Genomic DNA, 15,271 nt, shown 5'->3' on the forward strand with positions numbered 1-15,271 from the left:
ATTTCTGAACTAGCAGTTATGCAGAGGCATAGCTGGGCCAGAGTGCGCCTGGTGTGCACTCTGGCTTTTTTGCCCCCCGCCCCCCGCAGCAGTGTCCCACTTACTTTAGAAAACTGAGCAGGCTAGAGAACAGGCCTTCCTGTTCTGGTGGGAGCTACATTTCCCAGGGTCTCCTGGAAAATGTAGTTCCCACCAGAACAGGAAGGCCTGTTCTGCAGCCTGCTTGGTTTCCTAAAGTAAGTGGGGGGGCGCCGCAGGGGGGCCACTTTGGGAGGAATCACGCCAGCCCCCCGTGGCGCCCCCAGTGGCGGCACACCCCCCCCCCACTTTCATTCACTTTAGGAAACTGAGCAGGCTGGAGAACAGGCCTTCCTGGAACAGGAAGGCCTGTTCTGCAGGAACAGGAAGGCCTGTTCTGCAGCCTGCTCGGTTTCCTAAAGTAAGTGTGGGGGTGCTGCAGGGGGGCCACTATGGGGGGAATCACGCTGCTCCTCCTCGAAAGAGCTCTCAATGACGCTTCTCTTCATTATCTCTACTTTCATGAAACTGAGCAGGTTGGAGAGCCTTCCTGTTCTGGTGGGAACTACATTTCCCAGGGTCTCCTGGGAAATGTAGTTCCCACCAGAACAGGAAGGCTTGTTCTCCAGCCTGCTCGGTTTTCTAAAGTAAGTGTGGGGGGGTGCCGCGGGGGAAAGGTGGAGGGGCCAGGAGATTTTGCGCCCCCCACGTGACCCAAATTTGTGCGCCCGGTGCATCGCGCGCACCCCGGCCCCCTGGGAACTTCGCCGCTGCAGTTATGAAAAATATTTGCAAAAGGATCATGTGACTTTTGTGTTCTCTATCACCACAGATCTTAGACGTTACATAGATGTAGAAGAATAGCAGCAGTAATAACCTGGCAATACTCCTCCTACAAATTCAACAAGTATAAGGTTTTATGGACTAGAGGACAATTTGTATTGCTGAGACTACAAGAAACTACCTACCCAGAATCCTCCACAAAAAATGCTTTGATTTATGTTATAATATGAATGAGAGATAAACATCCAACTTTAACATTTTAAAACATTTTTGGAAGATTCTGATGTTACTGTAATTAAATGCTGAGAAAAGTTCTTAAAACTTTACTAATCATGTTTAGAAAACAAACATCTTCCACAGTAATAGCAAGTGTCATGTCTGTCAGTGCCACAATTGGTGTCTCTTTTTTGGCAGTGAAACTTGATGGAAGGATATTATTTTATATATACAGACAGAGCAAAGCAAGGAACAGCTGGAGAGTCATACAGGTCAAGGCATGGAGAGTGTGTATGGTGGACTTAACAGATGGTAGCACATTCCGATAGATCACTCACCACGCATTATGCCTCAGAGATTTGGCAGCCTCCAAAATGAACCAGCAGCCGGTCACTTACTTTGTTTTCCTTTATTTTCCTACTAACCAGGCTTCCTTAAGAATGCTTTAGTGAAAAAAGTGGGTTTTTTTCCAGGCTACTGACACCCACAGTAAGCTCTCATTCCACTCAGAATTTTCAGTTAACAAGAATTATCTTCTGAAAATTTCTAGCAGATATTTAATGCACAGAAGTTTGGTATTCATTTATAATATATTTTCAGGTTTTCAAAATGATGTATCTGTATATAATCCAATTTGGAAGTGGTTTGTAAAGAAAAAAAGAGCATCATTGTTTTTAATTTAATAGCTTTCAGTAATATTTCATTCCTCAAATTGAAAATATTATATTCACATATGCAGAGTTACAAAATGAACAATCTTGAGTAAGCATAACATCATTTGTGCTCAGATTTTATTATACTGAGGTAGGTTTTCCATAGTTGAGATTTTTTCTATAACAAATATCTTCTGTATATCTAATTCTCAATATAACCATGACTGTAGATACTTAAATGCAGAAACAGGAGACATGAATAGACAAAACATAACATTCTACAAACTTGAGAAAAGAATCAGGTTTGAAGAAATATCTGAAATCTAAAAATAATAGTAGTAATAATAACATGGGGGGGTGGGTAAAAAAAGAAGCAGCAGCCCCTGAATCTGTTAGAAATGAATGCCCTTTGTAGTAGCTATGGTGAGGGAAGTGGGGGGGCGGGTGCTATCAGTAAGAGGCAGGCCTGATTTTGGCCTTTGAAGGGAGAGTCATTGAAACCAGGCTCCACTTCACCAAACCCCACTCTGTTATGAAAGCTTACTTGATGAACTTGGGCCACTTATATAGTCCCAGGCTGACCTGCCTCACATGATCATTTTGAGAATAAAATGAAAGAGCTGCCAGCTGCTTTGGGTCCCCATTGTGGAGCAAGATTGAATATAAATGAAGTAAATAAACATTGCTGTTGTCTGATAAAAGGTTGGTAGGTAGTGGTTAGGTAGTGGTTGGAAAGGAGAGAAATAAGTAGGAAAAGGTGAGAATATGGGGGCTGCCAGGGGGAATTACATTGGGAGGGGGATCCAGAGTAAAGTGAAATGCCCCATGCAAGTCCTTGCAGATTCCCCATCCTGCAAGTTGGTCTAGCAGGCAATGCATATCTGGGACGGGCCTGACTGGCTAAAATTCCATGTCTAGCTTGAGAGGCAAGTATCTTTGTGATTTGATTTAGGTTTTTTCTGGCTGTTTGCACAGTTCCGTAGGCACTTATATTATACAAATGATAGATGTGTGACTTAACGTGATATCCTCACTGGCAATTAATCCTGGGATAGTCACCTGAAATATCCAATTTCCCTTGAGATCTGCTCACAGCCGAACCGCGGAACACAGATCAGTCCCGTTGCTGGCGCTCCCCCACCCCCTTATCACGGGATTTTCCTGGACCTGTTTGTATATGCACCTTTTTGGGAAAAAAACACTCCAATGGGTGCTAATAGGAGATGGGGGCTACACATTTGAGGGTCTGTAACTTTGGTCCTCATGAACCAAGGCATATATGTAAAGAAGAAAGCAAACATAACATTTCATATGGGCTGAAATCAGCAGAAGCACACATTTTTGTGGGAGCCACTTTCAAATGAAAAAAAACTTCCTAGGTATAGAAAGATGGGTGTTGGTGATCAGTTACATTACCTCATTGATCAAAGATTGGGTGGGTCCTGGGGAGACTTCCAAATAGGTAAGGGAGGAGAGATATATAGACAGAGAGGAAATGTATTCGGGAGCAGTCTTAGTCTGATCAAAAGATTGGAGCTTTGTCAGGAAATTCCAATAACTCCACAGACACTCCAATAACTAATCAAAACAATGGAGCTTTGTCAGGAAATTCCAATAACTCCACAGACACTTGTTTAGGACGCTTATGAAAGCTTACAAGAGTGCAGTGAAGGGGCCAAAAATAATATTTTTGTCACTACCATTGCCACTGTAAGCTCACACCTGGCAAAATTGTTTAGGGTAATTCGAACACTTAAGACATTGAATACAGGTCCCAAATCTCAGGAATTGGCATTTAGCTGTGAGGCTTTTGCAAGCTTTTTCACAGATAAAATCTCGTCTCTCTGCCATGACCTTCCTGCCACATTTAATACAGTAAATGAACTAGAGGCCCCTTGCCCATCTTCAGGTCCTTGTTTAGACCAATTCAGACTGCTTGACCACACTGATGTCAACAGGATTCTGGCTGCTACTCGATCCACTACTTGTCCCCTTGACCCATGCCCATCCTGGCTGGTGAAGGTTAGTGAGGAAATACTGCAGAACACCCTGTTGAAAATTTTCAACTTCTCCCTTGAGCAAGGAGTATTTCCAAGGCAGTTAAAAGAGACAGTAGTCCTCCCACTCTTAAAAATTCCATCTTTAGATCCTTTGGACCTGGCCAATTACCACCCAATTTCAAATTTATCGTTCCTGGGTAAGGTAATTGTGAGAGCGGTTGCAGAACAGCTACAGATTTTCCTGGATGACACAAAGATGTGTCATCACAAAGACCTACCAGTCTGGTTTTCGTGCTGGTCGTGGAATGGTGATCGTGCTACTTGCCATTGTGGATGAGCTTCGGCTCCAGTTGGATCAAGGTGGGTCTGCACTGCTGGTATTATTAGATCTTGCTGCAGCATTTGATGTAGTAGACCATGAATTTCTGGTCCGCTGCCTCACCAACGCCGGAGTTGGCGAGGCAGACCATATAACACCGGTCCTGGAATATCTGCACTGGCTGCCTGTCAAGTACAGGATCATCTTCAAACTTTTGGTGTTAACCTATAAGGCCATTAGCGGCCTTGGACCCACATACTTGCACGACCACATCTGCTAATATCAGCCCCAGAGACCTCTCCACTCAGCGGAGGGAAATCTACTGGTGGTCCTAGGCCTGAAGAATATCCAGCTGGCTGGAACAAGGGTTGCCCTGGCTCCAGCCTGGTGGAACATGCTGGTGAGTAACATCAGGGCCCTGTGGAGCCTGACTAGTGGCGTACCAGGGCTAAATTGCACACAAAAGCATGACCACCTCTCCACATACACCCCGGCTCCCTGTGCCCCACTTGCGGGAGCCAGCAGGGAGGCCAGGCGAGGGCAGGGCTTTGTGGAAGGGCAGAAGCTGGCCTGAAGAGAGCCCAGGAGGGCAGAGCACCACCCACTGCAGAGCCACACCACCCGTGTCCCTGCAGACTGGCTCCTGCTCTCCCTAGGCCCTGGATAGGACTGAAGCCTGCCTGCAGGGAGCCTGGGAGAGTGGAGTGCTGTGGTGTGTGGCTCAGGCTTTTATGATTATTTTATTAATTGGTATTTATAGGAATTTTATGTATGATTTTAGGCTTTATGCCATTGTAAGCAGCCCTGAGCCCTTTGTGGGTAGGACATGGTATACATACATACATACATACATACATACATACATACATACATACATACATACATACATACATACATACATACATACATACATGAGTAACGTGAAGCAGGGGAAAAGCTATCTTGGAGAAATGCTGATATGGCAGGCTTCCTAGGTAACTAAAGGCATGCTGATTGAAATACTGAGACACTTTGATGACCTTGACACTGAGCATCCTATTCGCCCATTCTGTTCTCCCACCCTTTGTCAGGGGAATGCCCAAAAAGCATTTTCTGGCCCCATTTAATATGGAAAGAAGTTTGTTCTAAGCATCAAGAAGGATGTGAGGGAGAAAACATGAACCAAAATGGAAACAGCATGGACACAGGAATAACGCAGCCACAGTTACATCCAAAACATATAGGATGCATACTATTATACAAAATCAGCCAGCCATCACCAAATAGTGTACATGATGAAGTCTCAGGGAGCAGCAGTGGTGTAGTGATTAAGAGCAGGTTACTCTAATCTGGAGGAACCAGGTTTGATTCCCTGCTCTGCCACCTGAGTTGTGGAGGCTTATCTGGGGAATTCAGATTAGCCCGTATACTCCAACACATGCCAGCTGGGTGACCTTGGGCTAGTCACAGTTTTTTTGAGCTCTCTCAGACCCACCTATCTCACAAGGTGTTTGTTGTGAGGGGGAAGGGAAATGAGTTTGTAAGCCCCTTTGAGTCTGGACACAGTGTGTAACAGACTTCCCTCTGTGATACACCTCTGAAGATGCCAGCCACAGATGCAGGTGAAATGTTAGGAACAAAATCCACCAGACCACAGCCACACAGCCTAGAAAACCCACCACAATCCTTTGAGTCTCCTTGCAGGAGAGAAAGGGGGGATATAAATCCAACTTTTCTTCTTCTTCTTCTATGCACTGACACCAAATCTGCAATGCTGATATAAGAGAGGAGGGTTTTGAGAGCCATGCATGGGCCCTGTTCCTCTTCCACTTCAGCTGAGGTTAAAACATCAGGGAGCAGCCTCCTGTTCCCCAGGCTGGATCTGATAAAGAGGTGGACCCAGCTAGGAGAGAAGAGGAAGAACTCTAAGGCCATTTCCCCACTTTGAAAAGAAAAGCTAGGCTTACTGGGCTTTGTTAACCGTGGGTGTTTCTGAGCGCGAAGTCACGCTCCCCACTGCCCGCGCTCTCCGCAGGGTTTTGCAAAAGGCGCCATTCTGAACAGGAGCAGAAATGACGCACGCTGAGGGGTCACGAAGGCGGCAGAATTGGGGCGGCTGCGTTGTCACCGCTCCGGTAGTGGGGAGTGCCGCTGGACCCCGCCTTACTTGGAGTGAGTAGCGCGCAACAAAAGGCGAGTGGGGAAACAGCCTTAGGCTGCCAGGGGTAGGCCAAGGGAAGACTTACCTATGGGTGATTCACTTGAAGATGGAGCAGGGACAGCTTCAAAGGATGAAAGCATCTAGTCAAAGAGGACCAGGCAGCTGAGATCAGCTTCAGATAGAGCCGCTCCCCACGGTGAGGTGGGGCCAGCAGACAGGTTCCAAACCCTGGAAAGGGACTATGGGCTCAAATTAAACAGACAGTACTCCTTGGCTGGGTATAAAAGAGACTTTTTAAAAAGGCTTATGATAGCTGATGAGCATGGTGAGCAAAAAAGGTACACTGTGTGACAGGTGTCCATATTCCATGAGATGCCACCGAACACAAGCCTTTAATGCTTTTTTTAAAAAAATCTCCAGTGTAGGCAATCAACTATAAAAGTAAAAGTGAGGCTGGTTGTCAGCAGTACTCCAAAGTAGTCCTGGTGATTTAGAGAGACTGCTGTGGTGTTAACAGTGTGTGAATTTCAGGCAGTGGAAGTTCCTCACCCCCACGTTACTGCCAGTATTGTTTCAGATTTGCCTGAGCTATCAGCATGAGAAGACGCATGAATATTTCATTTACTTACCTTGCACCATCTTTCTGAAACAAGTCCACATTTTTAAAAAACAAATGAATTGTAGATCTGGAGCATTTCTACAATCTGGATATGATTTATTAAGCTTGCAGTTTGTAGGAAATAAATCAGATTTGCATAATTTTCTGCTTGTTTAAGAAGTCACAACAGTCCGGATTATCTCTTACATTGGGGAAACTGTTTTTAATATGATAAGATGAAATACCACCTACAGTATGCTTGATCTTCCTAGCTTGATTTTTTTATATAAATGAAAGGTTGGTTTGTCATACTGATTTCTAATTTAACTTTGCTCTGTAATCAAAGGAAGCAAAATGTAATAGAGAATCCATTTTGCTTCAGCATCATTGAGAATTCAGGTGATTAATGTGTTCTACAAATGGTTCTCAGCTGAAAGCACTGCTCACGCAAATTAAAGTTTTGGAATTGGGGCCTCATTTTAGATTTTGCACATTTATTGCATTAGGTGAAACTTTTCCTCAAGGAGTTTAGGATGTTTTGTTCATGTCGTATTCTGTGCATAATAAGAAGCAAATAACTCATAATAAATTGAAAACTGACAAGAGCATGACAGCTGTGTGTCTGACTTCTCTTACAAGCAAATGAGAGGAAATGTTAGGTCGGCTGTTCAGAACACAATTAAATTTCCAACTCAAGGGACTGCAGAGCCACAAAGCAAACAAAATGTGGCAAACCTTTTCGTATTTGTTCCATTAATAGTATTACATCTCTTGTGTGTTGTACTCAACGCCCTTTAATTAAAAATATTAATGTCTTTTATTTTTTAAATCATAATTAATGTAGCAGGCTATAGTGGACATAGTCCTTTGCTGGAAGACCTCTTATTTTCTGTATGGTTTGTTCTGCTGTAGCCACACAGGGCTGATTCCAGCCACACAGGGCTGATTTGGGGGGGGGATGCATAGAGAATGTCTACCCCCATGCCCACTATTAGCCTCCCCTCAGGGCTAGGAAGTGTATGTAACTGGGACACAGAGATAACAAAGTACTCACAAACCAGCAATGAAAGGGTGTGAGTACAGGAATCATTAGAGATGTGGGAGTAAAGAGTCATCAGCAGAGGGATCCACAAAATGTCCTGGACCTTGGCAGATGTCTCACCTAAGGGTATGCTGATGCCAAACCTGCTTTAGAACGTTTGAGACAGGGGTCTGCAACCTGTGGCTCTCCAGATGTTCGTGAACTACAGTTCCCATCAGCCCCTGCCAGCATGGCCAATTGGCAGGGGCTGATGGGAATTGTAGTTCAATTGGCCATGCTGACATGGGCTGATGGGAATTGTAGTTCATGAACATCTGGAGAGCCGCAGGTTGCAGACCCCTGGTTTAAGAGCACCATCATCAGAGATACTTGCTGTGCTAACCTCTAACTTCTCTTACCATTCACATTGACACTATAAGCCACTTACCCACCTTTGTGTGTTTGTGGTACCACAGAACTATACCTCAATCATCAGGAAACACAGGGCAGGGGACAGAAGATATAGCAGTGACTAAGGGTGGGAAAGGAAGCTCTGGCGCTTTCCGCACATTCAGGCTCACGGGCTTGCATTGGCATGATTGATGCCGATGCAAGCCCTGGGGCCGTTCGCATGAATGGCCCCAAAGGCTGCTCAGCTGGTGGAGCATGCTCCACACAGCCGCACAGCCCCCCGAACAGCTGCCTACCTTTTCCCTGCTTTTCGTCGCTCTGAGGAGGGAAGGGGACACGCCCCCTTGCCAGAGCGACGGAGGCAAGGAGGTGTGTCCCCTTCCCTCCTTGGAGCGATGAAAGGCAGGGAAAAGGTAGGCAGCTGTTCGGGAGCGCCACAGGAATACGCCGGCTGCCACCTGCTGCTGTTCACTCAGCAACAGGTGGCAACTGGTGTATTCCAACAAACTTGCCCCCCCCCCGAGCAAGTTTCAGAAGCGTCATCTTCGCGCCACTTCAAGGGAGTGCCTCCTGTGCTAACAGTGCCTCAGGGACCGGTTTTTTCCCTATCCCTGGAGCGCTGTTATTTCCCCGTGCGAAAACCACCTCTGTAATTTGAGGGGGAAAGTACTCTTGGGTTACAATCCTAAGCATGTTTTCCTTGGCGTAAGCTCCAATGCATAATATGGGACTTATGTCTGAGTAGACCTTCTTAAGAATGCTCCCTCAACTATCCTTACAGGAGGCATGGGTACGAATATATGCCAAGTTGCATGCCATCTACTTAATACTATGGTTCTGGATTGGTCTTGGTTAACACAGTTCTGACATAACTAGAAATATAAAGAGGTTGATTGAGTTTGTAGTACGCTCAGTGGTGCACTTAAGAGAACCTGGTTTTCATCCCCAAAAGGATATGGGCTCTGTCAAGAAAACAGCCTAGGCTTTTGCCATCTGGCTCACATGGGTTCTTGAGAGTAAGTGGACACACAGCAAACCGAATATTTTTTTTAAAAAAATCTATAAAAAGAAAAAAGTCAGCATGAAAAGTCCTTCAACATATGTATAAATAGCAGAAAATTAGCTGAAATATAAAACAGGATACAGCAAATATTAGCAGATTTCTAGAAGTCCTTTTTGCATTGGCCTTAATTTCTTCCTACAAGCATATGTCAGAGAAGTTACAGCATTTTAGGTAGGTTCCAAAGAGAAGAGAAGAGAAGAGAAGAGCAACTCTAGCCCCATAGTAAGTTTTTTATAAAGATTCATCAATCACAGTCTAGTGAATCTAATTCAACCAATTAAAGCCAAATTTGTGTGGAACTTTCCAGAGCCAAACTTCTGGTCATACTTACACATCAGCCAATTAGTGACTTGGGCCAGCCTGGCACACACAACATAGATTCATAGATTTGGAAGAGACCCTAAGGGCCATCAAATCCAACCCCCTGCAATGCAGGAACACACAATCAAAGCACTCCTGACAGATGGCCATCTCTCTAAAGTTTTGAGAGACTGGGACGGGTAGCTAATACTCCCTGCTCATTCTCACAACAATAAACAGGTAAAACAGAATCTAATCAGGACAGGACCTTCCAATTAAAGAAAACAGAAAAAAATTCACAGACCTGTTTTAAATGGTTCCCTTTTGCAGCCTGTGTAACTTGACCAAAGTTCTAACAGTAATTGAATTTCTTGACAGGCTCTATGCACATAAACAGCGGCCACGCCTGGGACACGGCCGCCATTGCAGTGGAGGGGGCCCCAGCGAAGGCTGCCTGCCCCACTGAGGGCAGGCTGGCAGCTTCGAGGGCTGGCGTGTGCATGTGCGCGCGCTGGGAGGCATCAGGCCTGATTTGCACATTTGCAGGAGCTGGGTCCCAATTGGACGGCGTGCTCTCCCGTTTTGCGAGAGCACGTCATCAGAGTGGCCCGGGCAGAGCCTATTAAAGGCCCTGCCTCGTGGCTTAGGGCCCACTCTGCCTCAGGACATCAACGTAGCCCACCCACCTGGCCCCGTACTGCAGTCATTCTAAGGGACCTTTCTGTGTCACAGCCAATTGCAGGGTGTGTATGGGGGGTGATCTGCTGAAAGGGGAGCTGGGGGAGCTCCCCGCTTGGTTACACCTCCTTAAGAGGTAGGGGTGGAGCAAGCACACGGTAGGACGCCCCGCGGGGGGCTAAGAAGCTTGCGCCCCCAGCGAGTGTTGGAGGGGCCTCCAGTCATGGGCACTTCGCCAGTCTGGAATGCCTCATTAAGATTTATTCCTCCAGCATCAGGCTGGAGGAATCATTTCTCTGGGGACAGCACTCGGGCTGCCCAGAGTCTGGATCACCTCCCCATGCTGCGCCATTTTGCGTTCCTATGCTTTCTGTCAATAAACTCTTTGGGTGTGGCATATTTCTCACCCACACAATATTGTTGACTGGCATTTTATGCAATGGTTGGGAATTTAGGTTACCTGAGCGGGAAGGGCCACACCTCTGCACGCAAAACAGAGGCTGAGAATGGAAAGACTGCATAAAAGATAAGCTCCAGCTCCAGAGGTAGTCAGAGTCCCCAAGACTAGCAAAGGGCTCACCATTCTAACTGCATCACCATTTTTGCACACATACTTTTGGCAAGCTAAGGGAAATTCTTAAATATTTTTGTCAAGGATTTCTAAGGTCTTCAAACCAGTGCAACCTGCATAGACTTTATATATTCCTGTCCAGGTTTTCCCATCCAATTAGCTTAGGAGCACAAGTTAGGAGCTCATGTCCCTTGACTGGAAATAGAGGTGAGGTTTCAGACAGAAGCCTTTATTGGCATTATGAATTACCATATTACACTATTAAAAAAAAACAAAAAGGGGCCGTTTATCTATTAACTGAACCCATTAAAATACATTAAAATATGCATTAGATATCTACATACAGACCCTGTATACAGAAAACAAAGAGAGCTAAATTTACCATGATTATTTTATGGAGAGTAATTACGCTTAGCCAGGTAATGCTTCAGAAAGTTCGCAACATTTTCACATATAAGATCACAAGAACCATTGAGTAGGAAGTTCATAACAGATGATGGCATTTAACCTCTCTATCAAGGGATGAATATACATGGAGCGTGGTAGATCATATATAGAACACTCTAAAAGTACATGTTGGACAGTCTCAACAGCCATTTTACACTGGCATAGCCTATTCTAATAGGGGATATTATTGTATCTGCCAAATGTCATAGCATTAGGCAAGGCATTGAAACGAGCTAATGAGTATGCTCTGCGTTGTTTGGGATCGCTCAAGATATACAAATAGTTGGCACAATAATCTGACCTGTCGATTCCCAAGGAATGAGGAGAGCAACTTTCCCCCCAGAGGTGAGGGTATGAGAACATTGCTCTGGGAGGTATCCACAGGCCTACTATTTCATGTCATGGCCTAATTGCACACATCTACATAAATCTGCTGCAGAAAAATTGAAGAAAACAAGACCCTGCTATTTTTTTTTGTATGAGTACTGTGCTCAGGGTAGACTGGATCAAGCCTATAATTTGGTTTATGTAGGCACTGTAATGGAGCTGTGATGTACCAAGCTTTGATATTAAGTAATAAACTTATAGCCCAATTCAAGTTGAATTTCTAGTTTCCAGGTGGCACTTTTATTGTGCAGCCCTCCATCCCTTTTCTCTGCCCAGAAAAAGTTTACAGTAGAAGGAATAAACCAGACTGTGAGGTGGTGTAGATTCTCAGTTCTGGGGTCAAGGACCCCATATGTAAATAGCCAACTCGAGGCATACATATATGTAAAAATTTTAATTTATTTATTATTGAACTTTTAATGCTTTATGTTTTAACTCTTGTAAGCTGCCCTAGTCTGGCTTCAGCTGGGATGGGTAAGGTAGAAATATAATAAAATAAATAAAATAAGCAGCATATAAAGAAATTCATGAAAACTATTTTCATTACAATCTTTTAAAAATATATATTTTACCCTGATCCAATATGTTTGTTCACTAAGTTCCATAAGGCAATTCCAAATACATGTTTTTGAATACAGCAGTCTTTGTTTGCTTGGGTACTGTGCTCAATTTTATTTCAAATAAGCTATTTGAGATGACCTAGCATGATTTGTCTTAATTTTCTTAATTTGGTTATCTTTCAAATTCTAATTAGATTTTAAATTAACAGTTTTATCTTCTTCCTGTTAAATTAGAATGAATTCCAAATTACATTAATACCTTGATAAGTAGAATTTATTACAAGCATTCCCAGAGAAACATCACTAGTGAAAATTTGCATGTTCAGGCCTCTGTCTACTGATTATAGTTCTTGGGTGTAGCAGAGATTACAGGGTAAGTACATCAGATGCATCTGTCTGGCATCTGCACTTTACCTGCAGTCACATTAGCAGTGGGAAGACCACAAGATTTTTTCTTTTTCTGTAAGCCATCTAGGTCACCAGTATGCAGGTGCATGTTGATAAGGCACTGCAAAAATTATGTATTTATTAGATTTTTGAGCTACCTCTCACCCAGGGTGAGTGCATATATCTGTGTATGGTTGTGTTGAGATTCTTTTTATGGTATTTATGAGGAGCTTGTATACATCAATAAAGCACAGTATAAAAAGAATCTGGATGCCATCATAACAAAGTTGCTTTTTTGCAATGTTTCTTCAATAAGCTTACGTGTATCAGAAATACAGAAAATGTTATATGAACGGAAACCTATGGCAAATTAAGCATTATCCAATTCCAGAATTTATTTTAATAATATTTGTAGTTAAACAGGAATTCATGAAGAGTAGGATACAGAGTAGAAAGAAAGCCCAGAATAAAAAAGAAAGAAAATGGGAAGATATGTTGCCAAAGGCTTTTTATGGCAGGAATCAACTGACTGTTATGGGTTTTCCAGGCTGTGTAACTGTGGTCTGGTAGTTTTAGCTCCTAAAATTTTGCCCACATCTATGACTGACACCTACAGAAGCATGTCATGATGTGTTCCTGTCCATGGCACAATGTGGAAATGGGAAAAATTTGTTCTTTCCTAATGGTATTAAAAAGAAAACTTATTTTTTTTCTTTTCTTTTGCATGCAGACACTGCTTTGTTCCCCTTCAAAAGACTGAGTTTCCCAAATCCATAACCTCATGACTGTGTCATTCAAGAGAGTGTGAGGCTGATTTGTTAGCAATGTGGCACTCTGTACAAATGGCCAGGGTGGCTGGTATAGCACATTAAATGGCCCAGAGATTTCCTTTCTACTAAGGCCATGTGAGGTGTCAGTCTTTGCAGACCAGTTCAATTGCTATCTGTACATTCTTTTTTTGTTAATAGTTTTTCCTGCTGGTTGTCATAAGGTCTTGCTTTAAGCTCATTTCCCCCCTCCCACTTTTCAAAGAATATATCCAGCATTCACAACATGTAGAGAGGGCTGTATACATTCATCATGCAGTGGTGAATCTCAGCTGGCAAGATCCTCTCAGCTGTGAGAAATTCAATTACTGTTTTCTACTCAAAATGTGCATCAGTGGTGGTGATCATTTTGAACTGCCTGGTTGTGCTCTCCTTTGGTGTGTGGGCAGCAATAAAAAAAACTTAATGAAAATGGTCAGAAATTCAGCATCTTGCTTGTGTCAACTATGACTATAGCATTTGATATTGTTAGAAAAATAAAGTTTTTTTCCCAAACATATGTTGTTGTAGCAGCTGTGAGGAAATTCCCAGGAAAATGCTACTCCTGCCAGCCTGGTCAGTCAGAATCAGACCATTTAGCAGTGATAACAGGATGGCAAACCCACAGAAATGCAAACTCGAGGGGCCATGGCATACAGAAAGTCCTAGCATCTCCCCCTAAAGATTTCAGCTCAGTTTTAAAAAGATATTTCTGTGCTGGTGGCCCTGGAAAACTGAGGCCAGTCAGGGCAGACAGTACTAAGGTAGATGGGCTTTGTACAGGCATATCCATTTGTTTACAAATTGCAAGGCAGATGTTCTTGGGGAAAGATGGGTGTGATTTTTTTTTGAAGGCTTCATTTATTGTTAGTCTCCCATAAGTGCTGTCTGGTTTGTGATAACCAGTTTGGGAACTGGGTGGGTTATCAACAGTTGCAGATGCTCCTCCCTTCTTAAAATACGCATCCATGTGGGACCAAGCAACATATTTCTTTACTTTATTTGGACTCTTTTAAGAGCAAAATAATTACAGGGATCTAGAGAACCTCTATGTGATTGGCAGAGATCAAAAGCAAGCAGCAAGTTGGCTGGTTCTACAGGGTGCAAATTACCTGATCTTGTTGGATGATGTATAAGATTTCTGGCAAAGGTTGGGACAGAACATGCAAGATTCTAATGTAACCAACCCACTTCCTTCTCAGTTAGCTCCTTTCTAGCACATATGTAATAGCCTCAGTTTCTGGAACAGTGACTATAACTGAAGTTAGAGCATATATACAGTTTACAAAAAGAGGAATGTGTAGGTCCTCTCCTTCCACAGCTTTCTCAACCATTTCTACTCAACCTTACTGTTTAAACAGAGATAGAGCTGCAATTTTGGTGAATAAATGATTTGTTGCATGAAATTACTTCATTTTTTGAATATGGTCTCAAAATTGCTAAAACTTTAATAGATAAGAGTTTGAAAAAAATGTTCTTGAGTAGTATCTTCTCGAGTAGGGTTGCAGGAGAGGTAGGGGGCAAGGGGGGCATCCTCACAAGTGGAAATATTAGCACAAGTATAATGAAATGTGGAAGCAATAGAATAGCTCTAGGAAGTATCAGAAACTCTGTGCTGAACCCATAGTGTTTCCACTGATTCCTAGAGCTACTGACTGTCATGGCTTGCTGAGTCCACAGAAGTTTCAAGTTACAGCTTGCTAATAGAAACAGGCACAGAGAGAGAGGGGGAGAGGGAGGGAGAGAGAGAGAGAGAGAGAGAGAGAGAGAGAGAGAGATTACTTCAAGTCCTGAGGAAAAATTGTCCTCAACAGTTCAAGCCGTACAAGCCAAGCAAGGGGCAGGTCAGTCAATCCTGTCCCGGTCCACAAATCCAAAATGTTCAATCTGAGAGCAGACGCTGCAGAAACTAT

The 15,271-nt window shown here is 43.6% G+C and overlaps 1 protein-coding gene across 3 annotated transcripts in view; it reads left to right on the forward strand.

Annotated features, from left to right (window-relative positions):
* The window catches only part of NEGR1 (neuronal growth regulator 1), a 744,190-nt gene that overhangs the window by 626,053 nt on the left and 102,866 nt on the right, over positions 1–15,271 (forward strand). The window lies entirely within an intron of this gene.

Source organism: Sphaerodactylus townsendi, linkage group LG05, assembly GCF_021028975.2.
Source record: "Sphaerodactylus townsendi isolate TG3544 linkage group LG05, MPM_Stown_v2.3, whole genome shotgun sequence".
NCBI classification, from domain to species: Eukaryota; Metazoa; Chordata; class Lepidosauria; order Squamata; family Sphaerodactylidae; genus Sphaerodactylus; species Sphaerodactylus townsendi.